Source organism: Hyaena hyaena, unplaced genomic scaffold, assembly GCF_003009895.1.
Source record: "Hyaena hyaena isolate Hyena2069 unplaced genomic scaffold, ASM300989v1 scaffold_21, whole genome shotgun sequence".
Lineage (NCBI taxonomy): Eukaryota > Metazoa > Chordata > Mammalia > Carnivora > Hyaenidae > Hyaena > Hyaena hyaena.
This window is the reverse complement of record NW_024080653.1, coordinates 3,870,239-3,891,445: the sequence shown is the minus strand read 5'-3', so window position 1 is coordinate 3,891,445 and position 21,207 is coordinate 3,870,239. Positions and strand designations below refer to the sequence as shown.

The 21,207-nt window shown below is 59.3% G+C and overlaps 1 protein-coding gene across 6 annotated transcripts in view; it reads left to right on the top strand.

Moving 5' to 3' along the window:
* Positions 1–21,207, top strand: part of RBFOX3 (RNA binding fox-1 homolog 3) — a 437,228-nt gene that overhangs the window by 20,941 nt on the left and 395,080 nt on the right. For 5 of the 6 annotated variants that reach the window (XM_039226516.1, XM_039226513.1, XM_039226514.1 and 2 more), the window contains exon 1: positions 10,626–10,690. The exons of the other annotated variant lie outside the window; for it this stretch is intronic. The gene's annotated coding sequence lies outside the window, so the exon portion shown is untranslated. Of the gene's footprint in view, positions 1–10,625; positions 10,691–21,207 lie in introns of those variants that run through there. 6 annotated transcript variants of the gene reach the window in all.

Below are 21,207 nucleotides of genomic sequence, written 5' to 3'. Positions count from 1 at the left end.
GAGAAGCTGGGACGCCCACAAGTGAAGGGAATTCACGTGCTGAAGCCGTAACCCCAGTACGTCAGGACGCACCTGCGCTCAGAGATGGGGTGGAAGTTAGGTTAAAGGCGGTCATGGTGGTGGGTGGGCTCTAATCCAGTCGGCCGCCTTCCCACTTAGGAGAAGATGTCAGGATGCAGACACACACAGAGGGGCACCTCTGTGTTGGGGGGAAGATGGCCGTCTAGGAGCCCGGGGGGGAGGCCTCCGAAGTGCCAGCCCTGCTTCTGCCTTCATTCCAGACCTCCAGATGCCGCTGAAGCCGCCAGCTTGTGGCGCTTCACCGCAGTGGCCCTGGGACACAGGCGTGCAGGGCGGAGTCCTTGCGGGCAGGCTCTGCGTGACGGACGCCCCCTCCAGAGCCTGCAGGAGCTGGAGGGAGGCGGCTCTAGGCTCCGCCGGCTGCTCAGGCAGACGGAGGCCCGCGGAGCCAAGAGTCTGGCTGGCGAGGGTGACCACTGGCTGCTGCCTCTGGTGATGTAACGGGGTCGTGTTTGTACAGGAGCCTGGAACAGTGCAGTGCCTCAGGGGTCTCCAGGGCGAAGGGCATCAGTGAGGCCACAGTGCAAACAGGGTCTTCTGTGGAAGATCTTAAACCAGGGAGAATGAAGTTCAAAGTAAGCATGGATTCAAAGGCAAGAATGGCCCAGTTTTCTCCTCCCTGTCCCCTTGGGGCGGTGGTGGTGGGGGGGTGGTGGTGGATGCAGGGAGCTCCTGAGCTGTGTCCAGTGTCCTGTCTGGTAGGATGAAGATGGTATCGTGAGGGTGCAGGAAGCCATGAGGCAGCAGCGGGCGCCCCTAGGGGTCTGACGGCACACAGCCACGCATCCTTCGTATGCACGTGATCACTTAATGACTGGGGGGACGTGGGCTGTACTTGGCCTCAAAAGGACACTGGGTCATGCCCCCGCGAAACTGACCCTGACCTGTCTCAGTCACCCGATGATGCCACCAGCTGCCACTGAGAAGTTCTTGGAATCACGAGGAATTAAAGCACATGTCACTTTGTGAGGTGACAGATGTTAGCCTAGCTTGTTGTGGTGACCGCTGTATGTATGAATATTGAGTCACCGCTTCTTATGTCTACAACTAATACGATGTCCTACGTCACTTATATCTCGGTGAAACTGGAAGAAATAAAAGAAATTCATGGAGTAGCAAAGGTCTGAATTTTCCATGAAGGAATTTGGTATATTCTAAATGTGATGGATAAAAGCCATTCAAAGTGGTTTAGTAAAGCTTTCTTTCTGTGCTAGTTGCTGTGATTTAGTAGCTGTATCCTTAAAAAGTACAGAGCCGTGACCCACTCTCATGCTCCCCTGCCCCCAACGTTTCTTGCTGGCCTTGGTCAGCTCTTCAATCCTGCTTGCTTGCTTTCTTTTTTTAAAAAAATATTTTATAGTTTATTTATTTTTGAGACGGAGAGAGACAGAGGATGAGTGGGGGAGGGGTAGAGAAAGAGAGAAACACAGAATCTGAAACAGGCTCTAGGCTCTGAGCTGTCAGCACAGAGCCCGACGCGGGACTTGAACCCATGAACCGTGAAATCATGACCTGAGCCAAGTTGGACGCTTAACTCACTGAACCACCCAGGTGCCCCTTCAGTCCTGCTTCCGATCCAGGAATGGTATGAGCCGATGGACAGGCTGATGTGTCAGATGACAACCAGATCGGTGGGCAGTGAATTAAATTTGGCAGGGTCCTGAAGAAGGCCCCTCGCCATGTTTGGAGGTATATACAGAGAAATGGGGCAGAAGAAATGGGCTTGAAACCAGGCAGCCCGTTGCAGTGACTATTAGGAATGTATCACTTCTTTGCCGTTCAGCTGCTGTGGGGGTGGATCTGGGTTCCGCCATGTTCTGGCGCCTCCATACACTCGTGCAAAATTCCAGGATGGCAGTTAGGGTGGGAAGAGATCATTTGAAAAGCAGCTGTGGGACCGCATGTGTACTTCTGTATGTGTGTGTATGCTTATGTGCATCTCTGTGCACCTGTGTGCATCTGTGTGCTATGTGTGGTGTGCACACCTTTGCGCACCTGTGTGCGCCTGTGTACACACCTGTGTGCACACCTGTGTGTGTCCACCTATGGGTGCCTGGGGGCTTCTGTGTGCTGTGTGTGCTGGTGTGCATACCTTTGTGCACCCATGTGCATGTCTGTGTCCAGCTGTGGGCATCTGTGTGCATGTCTGTGTGTACCTGTGTGTGCCTCTGTGCATCTGTGTGCACGTGTAGGCTCCTGTGTGTGCCTGTGTATACCTGTGTGCATGTCGGTGTGTGCCCGTGTGCACCCATGGGCATCTCTGTGTTGGTGTTCATACCTGTGTCTACCTATGTGCACCTATGGGCATCTGTGGGCATTTGTGTGCACCTTTGTGAACCTGTGTGCATGCCTGTGTGTACCCGTATGTGCCTGTATGCATCTGTGTGCACACCTGTGTGTGCCTGTGGGCATTTGTGTGCTCTCTGTGCCAGTGTGCATACTTTTGTGCACCTGTGTGTATGCTTGTGCAACCTATATGCATCTCTGTGCATGCCTGTGTCTACCTGTGTGCACCTATGTGTGCCTGTGGGCATCTCTGTGCACCTGGAGGCACCTGTGGGCATCTGTGTGCACTGTGTGCACCTGTGTATACCTGTGCGCATGCCTGTGTGCATCTGTGTGTACCTGTGTACATCTGTGGGCATCTGTGTGCTGTGTGTGCTGGTGTTCATACCTGTGTTTACCTGTGCACCTGTGGGCATCTGTGTGCAGTGTGTGCCAGTGTGTGCACCTGTGTGTGTGCCTGAGGGCACCCTGTGTGCTGGGCTTGACAGTGTAGGAAGGAGCGATGATCACTCTTCCCTGTTCCCCATCACCCCAGGAGGGGGAGGCGAACCCCCAGCTGGACGGCGAGCAGGCAGGGTGGGTCTGAGGTCAGCGTTGGAAGAACGTTTTCCAGCAGGTGCAGGTCCCCCTCTGGGGGGGAGTGTCCTCCCCCTGCGAGGTGGTGCTCAGGTCGAGCTGGGTGACACCCTGTTGGAAGGTGTAAGGTAAGAGAGGTTCCCACAGAGGGAGGGGCTGGATCAGATGATGGCCAGCGCGTGCCTGCTCTGAAGCTTGTCTCATTTCATTATTGATCCTCTGGACGAAGCATATGTCCAAAGGCCCAGCACCTCAGGAGGGGCCCTTCCTGGGAAATAGGGCTTTCGAGGACGCAGTTGGTTAAGATGAGTCATGCTGGATTAGGTGGGGCCTGCATGCAATGTCATGCCCTTGCAAGAGGGGGGCGCACAAAGGAGGCCACGTGGGGACAGAGGAAGAGCTGAGGTGCTGTTGCCATGAGCCAGGGAGCCCCAGGAGTGGCCAGCAGGCCCCGGAAGCTGGAGAGGGCTTGGGGCAGCCTCTCCCCGTAGCCCTGAGAGGTGGTGCGGCCCTGCTGATGCATTGATTTGGGACTTCTGGCCTCCTGGGCTGTGAGAGAACATGTTTCTGTGGTCTTGCGCTCCCGGTGTTGAGTCCCGGCAGCCCCAGGTTGCCACCGCCGCCGAGGCCCAGCGTGGTCGCCGCGCGTCAGGCAGGCCTTGCCCTCTCCTGCTCTGAGCACTTTAGTGTCAAATGGAAAACCCTCGTCATTCTTCATGACACCACATTTCCCGCCTTTTCTTTTAAAAAGTGTTTTACACGTGTGGTCAACGTTTGGATGCCCACGAGCACTGTGGTGTGATTGCAGGAACGCGTGTGCCTCGGGAGCACAGAGCCGCACGTGCTCGGGACTCGGGGTTGTGGCTCTCTGTCTCCTCAGCCCGCCTCCTGCCACGCATCCGTCTTGCATCTGCCCCCAGCCTCTGAACTTGCCTTCACCTCTTGCTGGAGGGCATGAAGAACGAAGGGGGGGGGCGGGCTCCGTTAAAATTCAGCTATTTTGCCTACACGGTGCTACCCACGTGGCTCTTGGGAAACACGGAGAAATCAGATTGGTTTTCCCGTGTGCATCCAGGTGTCTCTGGTCCTGTGGACACCCGGCGTCTCCTCTGTCCCCCGGAGAACCCGGCCGTCCGGGCGGATGCACGCGCCTTCGGCTCAGGCAGCTCGCGCCTTCCCTCTGTTCGCGTCTGCTCGGATTCGGCTGAGCTCATCCGCACAAAAGGGACAAGAGCGCTACTTCTGTGGAACAAGCTTAGCACAGACCTTCTTCCCGCAGGACTGCCTGGGGTTGCCTAGCAATCTGACAGCTCTCTGCCTCAGCAGACACACGACTCGGATGGATTTTTCCTATTTTTAATTTGTTTTCGGGGTGGGTATTATTGTGCGATCACAGGCTGAGCTCAGAGATGTGGCGTGGGTCCCACTCAACACAAGTAGGCCTAGGAAGAGGGGAAGAGTCTGCTGGGCCTCGGACGGACCTCGGCATCTGCTCTAGGAGGCCCTTGGCTCCAGCCGTCCCCGCCTCCCCCCCGTCGGGAAAGTTGGGTGGCACCTGGGGATGCGGTGCCCCGTGCCCCTCGCACGGTCCCCAGGCCGTCTCGGCTCTCCAGAAGGAGCTGCGCTATCAATAGCAGGGCGGAGGGGGAAGTATGTGCAGTGTGGACACGGGACCCCGAGCTGTCTGGGTCTCCCTCTGACATTTCCCGTCCACGTGGGAGGAGACATGGCATGATTTGCAAGGGGTTCGCCCTCCTCTGGAGAAGATAAATGTCAGCACTGCAAGCAACTGGGCACTGATACAGAGCTGCACGCGCTTAAATAAAATATCAAGTCTGGAAGTGAGTATATGACAGTGCAGACACGCCTACCTGCTCCCTGCACGTGATGTGGGAGGTGCGGTGTGGTGGGGCAGCCCCGCTCCCAGACTCGGGGGCTGGCTTGAGGATCCAAGCGCCCCGAGGGCCCGGCTGCTCTGAGCCTCAGTTTCCTCGGAAGCGATAGGAGGGGACTGCACCACATGAACTCTAGAACTGCTTCTGATTGGAAATGCCACGAAGGCGTCTGGGACGGGAAGCCGGGGAAGGGGTGAGATGGTGGGGGAAAATAACGTGAACTGGAGACAGAGTTTCGGGGAAAGCTGGGATTTGGGGAGCAGTGAGGGAAGCGAACGGGAGGAAGGAGGAGGGAAGAGCAGGAAGGCTTGCTGCCGCTCAGGATGGAGAGGAAGTTCCCAGAAAGGGAGTGGATAGCAGGGCCGCCTGCCTTAAGTGATCATGCGCACAGAGGGTGGAGCACAGGCTGCTTTGGGGACCCCCATCCCTGGTGGCCCTGGGAGAGGCATTCTGTGGGGTGCTGGGAGCAGGTGGGAACTGGCATCCATAGCGGGGAGAGGGCGGTGGGGGCCTCCGGGAGAGAGCAGCGTCTCAGACGGCCATCACAGCCTGGGTGAGACCTGACCTGCGATCAGGCTGGTGGGTGAAGGCCCCCAGGGCAGGAAAGATGGGAGAGGAGGAGGCGAGAGGGCTGGACCAGAGACAGCAGGAGGGGCTCTGGGAGGAAAGGCAGATGGGGGCGGGGGAGTGAGCTCTCCCTTCCTAGTGAAAAAGACGTTGCGGTCGCCTGCCAGGAGTAAGGGGCGGATGAGTCGTGGCTCAGGTGTGTAGCCGGATGGCCAGCCCAGCTGTCGTGGCTGGTGCTGTGGCCTCGCGTGGGATGAGGGCTTCTCCACCAGCTGTGACCAGAGGCCAGGGTTAAGTCAGTACTTAGAGCCTCTGACCCCCAGGTTTCACCATGATCTCGATTTCATGGGGCCGGACACACCCCCTGGAGCCCTACAGAGTATAGGCCTTTGCACGTCTGCTCCGCACGCAAGAATGCTAGTGGGTTGTTTGCCCCACAGGGGGCAGTCCCTGCGGGGTGGCTGTGGACACAGGCAGGCGCTTCTCTAGGGTCCACGGTGCGGCTCGGACTGCCGCCCACACGGGACACCCTGAATGGCCAGCAGTGGCCAGCGAGCCCGCTTGGGGGCGGGGAAACGGAAGCACTGTGTGCGTGTGTATGTCCTACAGATGTTGTTGTGGAGGGGGCGACGGGGCAAGAGGGGGCGTAGGAGGGTGCTTCCTAACAAGGAGGTCATCACTGCCTTAAGTAGCCTTCTCGTTTGCTCCGAGGGATGGAAAGACTAAAGCAGGAAGCCCGGTGACCCTCTCCGCCGGCACATCAGCTGGTCATCTACGGCTCTAACAAGGTCAGGAACGACTGGCCAGGAAGAAGAAGTCCCCTGCACCCTGCTTCCCTCCCCCACGTCCCTGGTCACTCTGAAGAGCCACGGTGTCCTTTCTGCTGTGGCCGCTTCAGGCTGCTAGTCTTGGATGCAGGGTTGGGGAGAAAGAAGACAGGCGGGTGGTTTTGGGGTCACAGTCTGGCCCCCGACCAACTCCTTCGGGAGCCAGTGAAGCCACCGGCCCTGAAGGCACCTGTTGAGGGAGGCTCTTGGCAAGGCCGCGAGGGCTTCCCGGGGAGCGGAGGGCCCGCCCCGGCGGCATGCCTGGCAGGTTGGTGGGTGGACAGGCTGGTCGGCGCGCTCTGTCCCGCCGCGGCCACCCTCCTGACTCTAAGAGGCCGCGTCCGAGGGGTGAAAGGAGTTGGTTTCAGCTTGTACAGGCGGCTGCTTGGGGAAGAGGGCAGGGGCTCTGCCAGGCCGGGCACTGGCCAGACCCTGGGCGGCAGCGTTCGGTGTTAGAAGGGCAGCGTGACGCCAGAGGCATTTTTAAAAATGTTTGTTTATTTATTTTGACAGAGGGAGAGAGAGACAGGGTGCAAGCTGGGGAGGGTGGGAGGCTGAGAGAGAGAGAGAGAGAGAGAGAGAGAGAGAGAGAGAGAATCCCGAGCAGGCTCCATGTTGTTGGCACAGAACCTGACATGGGGCTTGAACTCACAAACCGCGAGGTCATGGCCTGAGCTGAAATCAAGAGCCAGACTCTCAGCTGACAGCCCCCCGGACGCCCCAGGAGTCCAGAGGCGTTGTGGTGAGGACAGCGTGTCCTCACGTGTGCGCACTGCCGGCCGGACCTGCCAGCACCTGCTCTGTTCCGACGGCCTCCCTCCACCGTCTTCCCTGTGTCTGACCTCCCCGCCGACGCCCCTGTCTCCCCCTTTGTGGGACCCGCTGGCTCATCTGCCTTCAGGCTGCCCCCTCCCCCACCCGGCTTAGTCGGGGCGCACCTTCCAGTGGCCTCCTGAGAACCGGCACGCAGGGAACGAGGGCCTCTGAAACCTTGCACGTGGCGGTGTCTTTATCTGCACCTCACATGTGCTGCTTGGCTGGGAAGGAAGGGCTTCCCGGCCGGGAAAGGTGGCCCCTTGGCGGAGGGAAGCGCCTGCTCTGCTCTACAGACTGAGGCCCCTTCTCAGCTGGGCCCCTTTTTATGGGACCTGGAAACGTGTGGGGGTCTCTCCCTGTCCTCGGTGCTTTGCTTTCCATGTTCACAGGCCTTCACGTGGGTCATTTCCATCTGTTGTGCTAAGAACTGGGAGATCATTTCTGGGGAAATTTGCCTGGTTTTGTTCTCTGAGTGCCTTCCTCCCTCAGAGGGCGTCCTGCTCCCGGCCCTGGATGCCGGTCTTCTCTGCCGTCTCCGAGGGTGTGAGAGTGGCCGTTTCTGGTCCGTTCTCCCCATTGTTTCCTCAAAGGTGCCCCCTCCCACCCGCCCCGGGTTATTCGGTGGCTCTTCTCTGAACGTTTTCCTCAATGTGGGGGGGTGGGGCTGTCTACTCACATGCAGGGGAGGGGCGTGCAGAGCCCCCGGGAACTCTGAGGACCCGGTGGCTTGTCCACTGGGGCTTCCCTGGAGGGAGACTGGCTCGCTGTCCGCTGGGAAACAGCAAGTTTATATTTTGGGGTTTCCCCTAAAACCTGCGGGAGGAGAAAGGGCCTCTCCTGGCCTTGCCCGCAGGACGGGGTGCTCTGGGGGCCGAGCGGGGCGCTCAGCCTCTGGAGTCGGGGATGCCTCTCTGGCTGCAGGGCCCCTGCTTCATTCTCCTCAGGGGACACGCCTCCGGGGCGGCCGGCCATCCGGGGGTCCGGAGCAGACAGCCATCAGGGGCCTGGGGGCCTGGACACATCTCTGCCGCCCTTTGCTGCCCCCTCTACCCGCACAGGTGCCCGGCCCCCTGGCTCCAAGCCTGTTCCCGCCGGGGGCTGGGAGGCGGCGTGACGAGGCCAGGCGCCACCTGCCTGTCCTGTCTCCTCTGCCCAGGCCGTTCTCGTCTGTCCTCCTGCCCCCTAGCTCCCGGGGGTGGATTTCGACACGGAATCTCTGTGTAGTTTTAGTGGGGCTTTTCGGAGGTGCGAAATTAGCAGTGCTCCCTTGCCATTGTAGTCTCAGAGGTAAATCCTTCGTTTTGTCCCTAATTATTATCGCGAAGGACCATTCTCAGTTCCTCTTCCTCGTTCTCGCTCAAAAAAGCAAACAACAAAAAGTCTCCATGTCAGGGGTTTGTAAAATCCTCGTGGCTGATGGTCCAGGATGGGCAGCCTCCTAGGTGCTCTGGAAAAGAGGATGTACAGATGGGTCCTGATGCCCTTTTCTGGCCGGATCCCTAGCTTGATGGCAGCCGCAGCTGGAAGGACGTATTCCCTGGGGCTGGTCATGAGGCCAGCCTCGCTGGAGCCTGTCCCCAAGGGGAGGATCCTGGTGTGTGGGTCCCGTGGCCAAAGCCGCCACAGATGCCGACTTCGGCCGAGCCACGAGGGAGCTGAGCACTGGCTGGAGCTTGGGAACAAGATTCGGTACTGCCTTCAGAGGGCTTTTCTAGAATGATCCAGAAGAGCGGCCTATAAGGAGCCGTACCTTGCCCATGAAGGAAGAGGCTTGGCCTGTGAGGAGACAGTTGGGTGATGGGGAGTGGGTGGGCCCAGGCACAAGTTGGAGGCCACGGAAGCCCGGGCCACCCGACAGCAGAGGACAGAGAGAGCCAATTAGGTCTTCCGAGCGGGGACGTGCCATTTAAAATATGGGGGCTGGAGAGAGTTCAGTCAACCAAGCAGCTGTCTTGCTGGTAGACAAGGCATTTATCCGGCGTTAGCTGGAGGCCGAGCAGCTCACTGGACTCCCACTGGCCAAGATGGATCAGTGATGCAGACAGGCCGGAGGGCCAGAAATTAAAAGCATCAAGCTTGTAAGTGGACGGTAGCCACTTGTCTTGGACACTGTCTGCCCTCGCCCTGCGGGGAAGGCCGCTGGCCGCTCGGAGCCCCGGGCACACGGGGACAGAGTTCGCGTCCCTCCCTTCACCGCCTCTGCAGCTTCTAGGCCCCTTACAAACCCCACATTCCGTGACACGCTTTCGCCTCACACAGAGAAGCAGGCCAGCTGGGTACAAGGAGGGACCCCGTGGTTCCAGAAGCAGCATCCAGAAGGGAAAGCAACCTGGGATGGGCTTCTCATTTGTTTTTAGATCGAGAACGTCTTTGAAGTTACAGCTCTCCCCCCACCCCCCCCAACCCCGTGGCGTTCTGGGCACAGCATCTGTTTTTTCCTTAGAAACGGGAGCAAGGCCATGCCCAATCCTGTGGGTCTGTTTGGGACAGTCGGGGTCCTCCCACCTGCCTTTGGTACTGACCTTCCTGCCCTCCAGGGGCCCCGGCCCGCTGCCCCCCAGGGTCTCCGCTCTGGCCTTTTGCTTTGGCTTCCTTCTCCCTCCCAGCCCTCAGCCAGGGGGTGGGGAGAGCGGCCCGGGGTGGGAACAGCGAATACCCGCCCTTCTGACTCAGGCACCTCCTAAGCTGACCTGCGGCAGTGACAGCCCCACTTTTCGGGAATGTCCAGGTAGGTTGGGTCGGCCAGTCTGGAGGAGGGCTCCAGCAGTGGCCTGTGTGGCCCGTCCACTCTCCATCCCCGGAGGAAGGCAAGGCACCTGATTGTCAGGCCTGTGGGCGAAGAGGAGGGGAGGGGAGGGGAGGCAGGCCAGCCTGAGTTCCATTTCGGGGGCATCTCTGGGGCCACGGCCAGGGAGGTGCGAGGACAGGGGTCCTCATAGGAGCTGCCTGCCCCCCTCCCCCCGCGATCGCATGGAGGGACGGAGAGGGGGAGGGAGGAGAGGCGGGGCCTGGGCCGGAGGGCGGCGCTCGCAGGGACCGCGGCAGCTGGGGTATCTGGGGACCCCTTCGCCTCGCCCACTCCTCCCTCGCCGGGACTCCGCGGGGCTGGCGCTGCGGGCCGCCAGGGCGCGTCGGGCCTCCCCGCCCCGCCGCTGTCCCCGGCCGCGCGGCCGCCCGAGCCCCCTCCCTGCCGCGCGCCGCGCGCTCCGCCCGAGCCGCCGCCGCCGCGTGCTCCCGCCGTCTCCTCGCTCCAGCCGAGCGAGCCAGAGGAACCGGGGAGAGGGAGAGAGCGAAAGGGGGAGGAGAGAGAGGCGCGAGGGAGAGAGAGGAGGGAGGGAGGGGGCCAGAGAGAGAGGGAGAGGGAGAGGAGGCGGCGAGGAAGAGCGAGTGCAGAGCGCCGAGCCGCGGGGCTGCTCCGGAGCCGCCGGAGCCTCTTCGGATAGCCGCCCGGCCCCGGCCCCAGCCGCTCGCGTGGTCGGAGGAGACGCCGCCGCCGCCGCCCGAGCCCGGCCCGCGTGCCCCTCGCCCCCGGCTCGCCGGTGCCCGCGCGGCCCCGGGACGCCGCTGCCCGCTCGGCGGCCGGGATGCAGCCGGGGCATGGCCGCCGGGCCCCCGTCACCTGCCGCGGGGAGCGCTGAGCCTGTGAGTAGCCCGACCCCCGCCGCCCGCGCATCGCCCTGCGCCCTGCGGCGGTCATTACCTTCGCGTGGAGAGGGCCGGGGGCGGGAGGGGGGAAGGGGGAGGAACGCGGCCCCGGGGAGGGGCGCTCGAGACCCCGCAGAGGGAGGCGGGGCTGCAGAGAGCGGCTGGGGACCGTCCCGAGGGCGCACGGGGAGGGGTGGTGCCCTCAGGGTCAGGGGTCTCTGCGCGGGGTCTGGGCTCCCCGCCTCCTTCCCGGGCTGGGGTCGGGACACGTGGCCCCGGCCGGAGGCCGGAGGGGCGGTTTTGTGAAGGGGAAGGCCCCGGGGTCGGGCTCCATGGAGATGCAGGGGAGTCCCGCGCGCTGGGTGGCGGCGGCGGCGGTGGTGGCGGCGGCGGCGGCACAATGCCCGGTGCAGGGAACTCCCCAGCGGGGGGAGGCCGAGGCGCACGGAGATCCCAGCCCGGCGGGGCGCGCCCGGGAAGGCGGCTGGAGCCCGCGCGGGTGGGATCAGGGGTTAGCCACCCCGCGGGGTGCAGTTCCTTTCTCCTCCAGCACCTAGGCCGCGGGAGCCCTGCCCGAGTTCCCGGGTGGGGGGCGGTGGAGGCTTCACAGGAGTTGACCCGAAGGAGTTGTGGGAAGGAAGGGGCTCCCACGGCTCCCTAAAGGGGACCGGGGCCGCCGCGCTGCGCTGTGCGCGAGGGTAGGCGGCGAGCCGCGCGCAGGGCCCTCCAGGGGGCGGGCTGGGGGCGCTCCCGGCGGAATCTCCGGAGCCGCGGCAGGGAGGCTCCAGCCCGAACCCAGTGTGCTTCTCCCCAGCCTTGGCCGTCCCCGGGGGCCAGCCCCGCTCGGCTGGAGAAGCTGGGGCCGGGGCAGCAGGGCATACCCCTGGCCCAAACTTTCTGCCCCGTGGCTCGGGGGCCAGTGGCTCTCGTCCCTTCGCGGGGGTTGTCTCCGTGGCGCGCCGGGCGCGGCCCGAGGCCCGAGGCCCGAGGTCGCATCCACTCCCGGGCGCGGAGCCTCCTCGGTGTGCATCCCCGCAGCACGCGTGCTGCCAGGGGCCCTCACCCGGCCCGAGAGAGGACCGGGGAGCGGCGTCTGGGACCTCATCCGTCCCAGAGCGGCCCTGGGACCCAGAGTCTCACGTGGGGTGGAGGGTTTCCCCGGGAGTCTGGAACTCTGGCCCCGCCAGCGGGGTGGGGAGAAACTCCCCGGTGACAGCTTTCCAGCTTTTCGGAGGGACTAGGTTTATTTTTTAATGGCCACTTCTAAAAAGGAGTCCCTCGGCGCGGCACTTACTGAGGCGCAAAACACCCGGCGGTGGAGGCAAAAGAAGGGGACCAAAGGAACCATCCCCCAGGAGAGACCCCTTCCTCCACTCCCCAGCTGGAGGTGAGGTCAGAGCCTCGGCAGACGCCAGGTCGCTAATTTCCTGCTGAGACGCGCGCTTGGCTCAGGGACGCCCTGGGCGCGCACCCGGGAGCCCAGAGCACTTAGCACCGAGCAGGTACCAGGCTAATGGAGTCAGGTCACCCTTAATGAGGTCTTTGAGTCGGGAGACAGCTTCGGTTTTACTGGTCTGCAAAACATAAATACACACATAAATAAAAAATAAAGAAAAGTATAAACATCATGGCAGTACCTGCTCATTAAGCGTGCGTAGTGGATTTGGGCGGATGTCTTAATTAGGCTGCGTTGTTAATGGGGATATTACACTAATTAAAACCAGACCCTCTAGGTGAGCGAAAATTGTGGAGGGAGAGGGAGAAAAGTTGCGCCGCCAGATGAAAGTGGGGTGCGTGCGGGTGGGGGGAGCGCCCCGCTGGGGGCTTCGAGGCAGCATCAGGGGCGGAGAGGCGCCTTCTGAGCACCAGTTAGGCGCACCCGCTCCCTCTCCGCCTCCGCCAGGAGCGTGGAGCTGCCTCCGGAGCTGAGGACCGAGGCTGCCACCCCCGTTCTTTCCCGGGGACTGGAGGCCTCCCTGCGTGGGCAAGGACTCGCCGCACACTCCGGGGAGCAACGCTTAACCCCTCGTTCCCCTGCCGGGAGTTTCTGGGAGGGCGACAGCGTGGGTGAGGTGGGGAACCCTGGGGGCTTAGGGGGCAGAGGCAAAGCGAACGGGGCGCACTCAGGCCTGGGCCTGGTGAGGCAGCTGCGGGTGAGGGGCACTGTGTGCCAGTGGCGTATAGGCTGTTAGAGTTGGAGCTGCTGGCGTTTTCTGGCAGAGGTGCCCATTTCCAACAACAATTCCCTCCTGAATAAAAAGATGACTTAAATGATTTATCTGATCCACCCACCGAAAGGCCTGTGGCTTAGAGAGACCTCCATCCTCTCCTGGGCCTTGGGGCCTCTCAGGACTCCGGGAGAAGCTGGGAGTCCAGGAAGTACCCCCATTCCTCCCCCCCCACACCTGGCCTCTCTGGCTGTGCGGGGCCTTCGTGGCCAGTGCCCCTCACCCAGTGCCCTCGGACAGGAGCAGCACCGAGCTGGGTGTGTTCACTGACCTTCTGCAGGGGCCAGAGGCAGGGCTGGGGGACAGGCCCCCGCTCCCTGGGGCGCCACGGGCGTGAGGCCGGCGGCAGCACCAAGGACAGGGCCGGGCACGCTGCCTGCGCTCCCGCCTCCACACGTCCTGGGCCGCTGGGGGCGCTGCCCGCGCTGTCCTCGCCCTGCTAGGGGGAAGGCGAGGGTTCCTGAGGCTCATGCAGGGCCGGCCAAGCGGCAGATTTAGGGAGGAGGCAGGTGGGAGGACTCCTGGGTGCCCTTCCAGAGTGGGCCTTCTGTGTTCCTGCCACTTACTCAACTCAGAGCGTTGCCAGTGGCTCGTGGGGGAGATGGAGAGAAATTATGGAGCTCTGCGGCCAGGGCCTGTGGCTGGTGTATCCCCGCTGCCTCCTGTTCACGCGTGCTGTGTGGTGCATGCTCACGGAGCCGGCAGTGAAGGGGTGTACAAATGAGGGGAGCTCCTGTCCCACCCAGAAGTGTCGGGGGTGGTGCGGGGGAGCAGTGTAAGGGGCCTGGAGGAGCCTGCGGGGGTGGCCGGGGGGGGGGGTGCGTCTCAGTGAGCATGCAGTGACAGTGCCGAGCTCGCCCCAAATGGAAATGTGATTTTTCAGCGGTTGCAGCGCGGGGCTTACCTCCTCGGCCAGTGCCACGGCCCTGCTGGCTGGTGCCCGCAGCGTTTGGTCAGTCGTCTCTCTCCGTATTTATTTCCACGCTCCTTCTTGATAGTCTGTTATAAAGACAAATGGAACCTGACACACAGCTGACATTTGGTGAGGAATTTTTTATTTTTAAACAAGCGAAGGGGAAAAACCGTCTTGAAACTTTCCCCCCTCGAACAGAGAGGCTCCTTCGCCGGCTCCTGCCTTTCCCTAAATCCCTGTTCTTCCGCACAAGGTGCCGGCTTTATGGAAAGGTCCTGTTTGCACCTCCGTGCTTTTGATCAGCTGCAGTATTGCCCCTCGCTCTTCTACGAAGCAGCACACTATTTTCACAGCTGCACGAAACATGCAGGCAACCGAAACATCTTATTTTCCACAGCCTTCGCAGCCTCTCTGAAGTCGGGTTCTCTCTTTTACTTGTAACATTCTGGTTCCAACTCCCCCTTTTTCCCCTCACTGTCTGTCTGTCTGTCTGTCTGTCTGTCTCTTCTCCCCTTTCCCGGTCTTTGTTTCTTTCTGAGTGGTGCAGGCACTTGGATGTGACTGTCTCCTGGCCTTACCTGTGAGAGTTGAGGACAGCTTTCAATTAGCAGTTGGATGGTGGTAATAATGGAGTCTGTGGTGGGGTCTGTTCTTTGTGGGGGACCTGCGGACGGAAGGATGAACGTCCTCACTTGAACACCTCGCGACAACAACTGCTTTGGCTGATAAAATAGGCCTTTCAGAGCGCCGCGCACCGTGTGAGTTACTTTCCCACGGCAGCTTCTCCAACACATGAGCCGCCACCCAATTGTGCCTTAGGAGGTGACTTGAGATAATAAAGAACATAAAATGTGTTACTTTATTTGAAAGTGTTTCCTTTAATGGGGGGGAGGGAGGGAAGCTCAGCGTAGAAATTACATTTTGGAAAGTGTTGCTGGTCTGTGTGGCGCAGAACTGAATGCTCTCACTCAGGAGCAAAGCAGCCACCACGGGGTCGAGGGGCGGGGAGCCAGCAGGGTCCTCAGGGCCTAGGAAAGACTGTCAATTTATATTTTATTTTATTTTATTTTATTTTATTTATTTTATTTTATTTTATTTTATTATTTTATTTTATTTTATTTTTTCTTTTCTTTTCTTTTACTTTACTTTTATTTTATTCTTTAAGTTTATTTGAGGAGGGGCATGAACAGGGGAGGGGCAGAGAGAGAGGGAGACACAGAATCCGAAGTGGGCTTTAGGCTCTGAGCTGTCAGCACAGAGCCCAACTCGGGGCTCGAACCCACAGACTGTGAGATCATGACCTGAGCCACCGGCTGAGCCCCCCAGGCACCCCCAATTGTATTTTAAATTAGGGCCCAAAAGGCGTGCTCCACTGTGTGACAGGGACACCTTCCTCCTAATCCGGTCTCCACCCCTGTGTGGCTCAGGCCTGGTGCCAGCTGATCTCACCTGGGAGGCGGGTGGGTTGTAACTTGGATGCATCAACTTCACGTTCAGGTGGGGTGGGGTCTTAGGGGCTGTGGTGTTCTCTGAGGGTCAAGAGCAAAGCAACTCTCATTGCAAGATTTGTTTTTTTAAGGTTTAATGTTTAAAGGCAGAGCATTTTCTCAGCAGGGAACAAAAGGAGGGAGAACATAATGAGGGTTTTAGCACCTATTGATTCGGTCAGTGGCCACGCTGATACCTTCCCCCCGAGGTCCTAGGCGGGTAGAGGCAGGGTGAAGGGACGGCACTGCGGCACGCCACGCCAGGCTCCTGTCAGATCCGCCCCTGGTCACCGGTGCTGTGCGTGGAGGTGTCTGCCAGGCGTCTGCTGAATGCTTGGGGGGGGGGGGGGCGAGTCAGCCCTTCTGGTCCAGGGCACCGGACTGTGACTGGGAACCAGGAGGAGAGGCAGGTGCTTGGGGTGTCTGTTTACCCTTTTATTTATTTATTTTTTAATGTTTTATTTATTTTTTTTGAGAGAGAGAGAGAGCGTGTGAACAGGGGAGGGTCAGAGAGAGAGGGAGACACAGAATCCGAAACAGGCTCCAGGCTCTGAGCTGTCAGCACAGAGCCCGACGCGGGGCTCGAACCCACGAACCATGAGATCAAGACCTGAGCTGAAGTTGGACGCTTAACCGACTGAGCCACCCAGGTGCCCCCGTTTACCCTTTTAGAACACAGCCCCACTCACAGGCGAGGGAACTACCCAGGGACAGACACCTGCTACCACCCAGACCCTGCCCAGTTATATCCAAGTTCCTTCTGGGAGGCCAGACAGATCGTAACTCGTATCTTTGGCACCTAAGAGAGGAGAATCTGTGTGTCTTGGTTTCTCTGAGACCTCTTGCTTTCACTTCAACATTCTCCTTCCACCAAAACAAATAAGCAGGAAGTAATGCAGTCCTCTCCAAAAGATCCCCTCTCACCGGGGCACCAGTACAGTTGTGTGAGCAGTGTACTGCACAAGTCTAGAGCATGTTTGGAGCTCTACCTGTGAATAGCTGGAGCACGGCAGCCCCGCTTACCACAGTCTCCTTGTCTGTGACACCAAATGAGACTGAGGGATGACGATGGCAGGGAGGGTGGCCCTCTGGGGCTGGGGCACTTCCCCTGACCCCCTTGGAATTTGTGTCTTTGGGCTCCAGGTGACTGGTGATTCCTGGGTTTGGTATCGTGTCTCAGGATGATATTCCTTTAGGCAAGGATAATGGGAGCACATTGTTCTCAGCACTGAAGTCTCTATGTAAAAACGGGAGCCTCTGTGAAAAGCCAAGAACATGCAATTTTCTTGTATTAAAAAGGTGGATTCGACTGGGTATTTAAAGAAGAGCAAACACCCAGGTGCAGTTAGAAGTAGTTTGGGGCATCTGGGTGTCTTACTTCAGAGTCTGACTCTGGCTCAGGTCATGATCTCACAGTTCGTGAATTTAAGCCCCGCATCGGGCTCTCTGCTGTCAGCACAGAACCTGCTTCAGATCTTCTGCTCTCCCCCCCTCCCCTGCTGATTCTCTCTCTCTCTCAAAATAAGTAAAAAAAAAAAAAAAAAAAAAAGAAAAAATTTCTCACTGGGGCACCTGGGGGGCTCAGTCAGTTAAGCATTAGACTCCAGCTCAGATCACGATCTCGCGGTTCGTGAGTTCAAGCCCCACGTCAGGCTCTGTGCTGACAGTATGGAGCTTGCATGGGATTCTCTCTCCCCTTCTCTCTCTGCCCTTCCCCTGCTCACACTCTCTCCCTCAAAATAAATAAATGAACGTTAAAAAAATAATTCCTCGGGGCACCTGGGTGGCTCAGTTGGTTGAGTGTCTGGCTCTTGATCTCGGCTCAGCTCACGGTCTCATGGTTCATGGGACCAGGCCCCACATCGGGCTCTGTGCGGACAGCGTGGAGCTTGCTCAGGACTCTCTGCCTCTCTCTCTGCCCCTCCTCCTGGCTGTGCACATGCTTTCACTCACTCAAACTAAATAAGTAAACGACAATAAGCGTTGTTTTCTTGCTAAACTAATAGTTTTAAATCCTTACTAAACATAAATTAGAGGTTTCTCTATTGGATTAAACAGAAAATCCTACATCTTTGGAAGTTTTCTTTTAGGGATTGGGTCCAGGGCAATGCTCCCGGTCCGTACGCAGGAGTTCCCGGGCACCTGAAAACCGGAGCTCCTGCTGATGACTTCTCCCCCTCCCCACATTTTTGTTTTTGTGGCCTCCCGTTTGCAGCAGGAAAAGCAGAAGATGCTTTTCCAGTGGTTCACGTGAGATGGCCGCACACACCATGTTTCCCTGTTTCCCGTTGCCTTGGACCCACGGAGAGCAAGGAAGACCAGGATGTGTCTGTTCTGACTCCTGGCGGGCTCCACCGGCGCCTGCAGGCTCCCGCTCATGGCCTCGCCTCTCCCTGGGGGTCCAGTCTGAACCCTCACTTCATCTCCCCAAGACTGGACGTCACTGCCCTTCCTCGCATCAGCCGAATGCCCAGGATACACACATTTAGATGCACAGTTAGATCCGGCGCAACTTCCCAACAAGGCTCATTACCTTTCTGGAGGCCTTCCTGGAGGCAGCGGCACCGTGGGTGAGCGCAAGCGCCCGCAGGGCCGGAGTAGGGTGGTGAGCAGCGAGCGGAAGCAGTGTGGGGCAGGGCGGGTAGCTGACCACTCTCTGCTCTGGGGAGGGAATGCGGACTTCTCCACCCTACCGATAGGGCAAGTCCTCAGACCTGTTTACTCAGTGGAGCCGCGTGGGGGGTGGGGGGGGGTGTGACACAGGTAACGAGCGGGCACCTAGTAGGCACGCGGGATCTGGTGGTGAGCGCGGGCCTTCTGTGATGCCACCTGCCTGCTGCAGGAGTGAGCGTCTTGTCCGAGTTAAGGACGTGGACTCGGCACTGCGTCCTGTGGCCGCGAGGAGATGATGTGGTTTCAGAAGGGCTCCAGGTAGGGGTGCGGATGCCAAGGTGGGGATGAGGCTTTGGTGTGTCTCTGTGGCATTTCTTGCTTGGGTGGCTGGGAGGGGCCCCCAGGGGGAGCCGGGCGGCTCATGCTCTCAGGAGCAGGCCCGGCGGAGGGATGTGAGTGAGGTCCTGTCGGTGGGGCTGTGGACCCCGGGATCAGCCTCGCCGGGGCACCGCGAGAGGGCAGCTCCCGCCTGCTGCTGGTGTATGGCCTCGATCCTGGGAGGCGATTTCAAGGACCACAGTTGGGGGGTGCTGCCCCTGGGCTCTTTGCTTTTGCAAGAGGGGCCTTGGATTCTAAGAGTGGGGGGCCTAGGTCATTGCCAGCTGGGTTTTCCATGGGGGGTGGGAAGGAAGAAGAATGTTGACCTCAGCCCGGCCACCACCCTTTCCAGACCACTCTGAACCTGTGCCCCCATGGCCCTTCCTCTCACACACAGAGGTTCTGTCCCCGCTCTGCGTTCAGTGCGGAGATGAGTGGAGACCAGACCATCACCAGTAAACATGAGGGGTGTTTGTTTCTTGGGAATCTTGACTCTTCCTCATCGAAGGGACCACAGCGGTGCCGTCAGGCATGGCTGGGGTCCCCACCACAGGGACAGGTGAGGCGGAGCCAGGGCCCAAGGGGCCGCCTGCACAGACTTCCTGTAGACCGGGGGCGGGGCTGCGGCTCACCAACTTCCCCGCTGCGCTCCTGGAGCGGCTCATAATGGACTTGATAGCACTCGCCGCCTGCCCCGTGGGGGTGCCATCCGTGGGCACATTAGTCAAGTGTTTTGGAATCTTAGCAGAAAAGAGAAGGGCTGGGGAAAACTCACAAGGTGAGAATTATTATTTTCGGTGCTGTAAGATTACAGGCGGCACTCGCAGACAGCCAGCGCCACGGCGAGCGTTGCCTTGAGTCTGCTCGCTGGCCGAAGGGAGGGACACTGAAGCTGGACGATGACCCGACCTTTGTCTGGTGGGGAGCCCATTACCCTGGTCCTCCCTGCGAAAGCCCTTGCGCAGGAGTCTGGGACGACTTTCCTGCGTGACCCGCAGCAGGTGCATTTTTCTTTCCCGTCCAGTCTTCTCCCGGGATAATTAAGGACACACAGAGTTTTTACTCTTTGGACTCTACCAGCATCCCTTGGCCAGGGCCAGGATCTTCCTGCAAGATTTCCCTTGAGTTGGAGAATACGCCTCTGACTCTACATGGGCATTGCCGGCATTCCAATGGCTAGCATTTGCTTTCCTGACTCGTCCATGCTTAAGCGTGTAAAACGAATGTTGTGTGGGTGCCCCCCCACCGACTTGGGTTGAAATCTCAGTTTAAAAGTAGAAGTGTCTGCACAGAACAGATGGGTACAAATAAAACCAGGTCATTGACAACAGTATCTGGATTTACATGTGAAAAATGCAGCACGTGGTCTCTGCCCCCCACCCCGTGTTTTTCTTTCCTGGCTGCATGTTGACACGGAGACCAATTAAGGAAGGACCCTCACCCCCCAGTATCCCTTTCCCATCACGGACACCAGAATATGTTTTGCTCAGATCCTAAGATGAAAACTCACAAGACCAGACTTGGAAAATTTGGGCCCCCGAGGGTAATTTTTCCGAAAAGTAATAAGCGCTAGAAAATGAGGGCTATATGGAAGTCTTTAGGTAATAATCATGACTGTAATGTGCACTACCTCGAAACGCTTTAATATACACTGAAATTAGAGAAAAATTAAGTCTGTGGGAAGGGGAAGGAGATGTGCTTTGGGGCCCAGGGCAGGTCTGTCCTCGTGTTGCCTCTGGGGCTCTGAGCCTGTGGTCTGCACCCCCCTGTCCCCGTCTCTTATGGGGAGGTCCCTGTGCCCCCTTTGCCCCCACAGGGGTCACTTGCGCACGCAGCGTGGGTGGGATGGAGAAATAGAATTCCCTCCCCAGTGGGTTCCTCTTAGGGCTGTGCTGTTTTCCAGCAAGGAGTGTGAACACCAAGACTTCCCCAGAATCTGGCCTGGTTTATTGGAGTTGGGCCCTGAGAGCTGGGGCTGGAGGGCGTGTCCCAGGGCACCCCCACGCACACCGCGCCTCGTCATTGCAGCGGTGAATCTTCTGCATCGCCCCCCCCCCCCGGCCCCCGTTAGCAGGCAGAACACGCGGCCACACGTGTTCTTCTGCCCATCCTTCTCCCCCTCCCTGGCCCCATGGCCCCTTTCTCTCCCTCCTGCTCCCCTTACCTGCTGCCCGCCTCTACCTTCAGGGATAGCAGGCTTCTCCGGCGGGATGCTGTGGTGGGGGGGGGGGGGTGCCGGCAATGGCAGGTCAAGCGGCGCTGAGCTCAGAGCAGCCGTGAGGAAAGATTTACGGCTCCTCCCTGCCCTGCTGGATGGACAGTTACAGCCATGCATGGCCGGAGGAGAGCCGTGTCGTTGAGAGTCAGGATGGTCAGAATAAATCAGTCACCTCCAGTTAGATGGTGGGCGGGACTGTTTCCTGGGGCCTTTACGGTGGGTTTGAACGTTCCAGAATGGGCTGTTGAAGGATCCTACATGGGAATGGGGTCCCCAAGAACCCAGGGGTCTTCTTGCAGGCAGGGGATGTGCCGTACATCCTAGGGGCTGATTCTGGCTGGCACATTTGCAAGGTGTCCCCTTAGCACCCGCGAGAGCTGCGGACTAGAATGTTTCATCAGAGTAGTGGACGCCAGTCTGACAGTAGAGCGTATGCGTGTGTGTGTGCACATTGCAGGTGTGTGCACGGATGCCTGTGAGCTCACGTGTGTGTGCACAGATGCAAGCGTGCACATGCATGTTGTATGGACGGGCCTCGTGGACGCCGGCATGTTCTTCCACCATCTTTCAACCCACATGGCCCCCTGCCAGGCTGCCAGGCCCAGGCGTGGGGTGCTGGCCAAGCCCAGTGGTCGTCCTTCTTCGTTTGTTCTGTCTACTGAAATCAGACTTAGAGG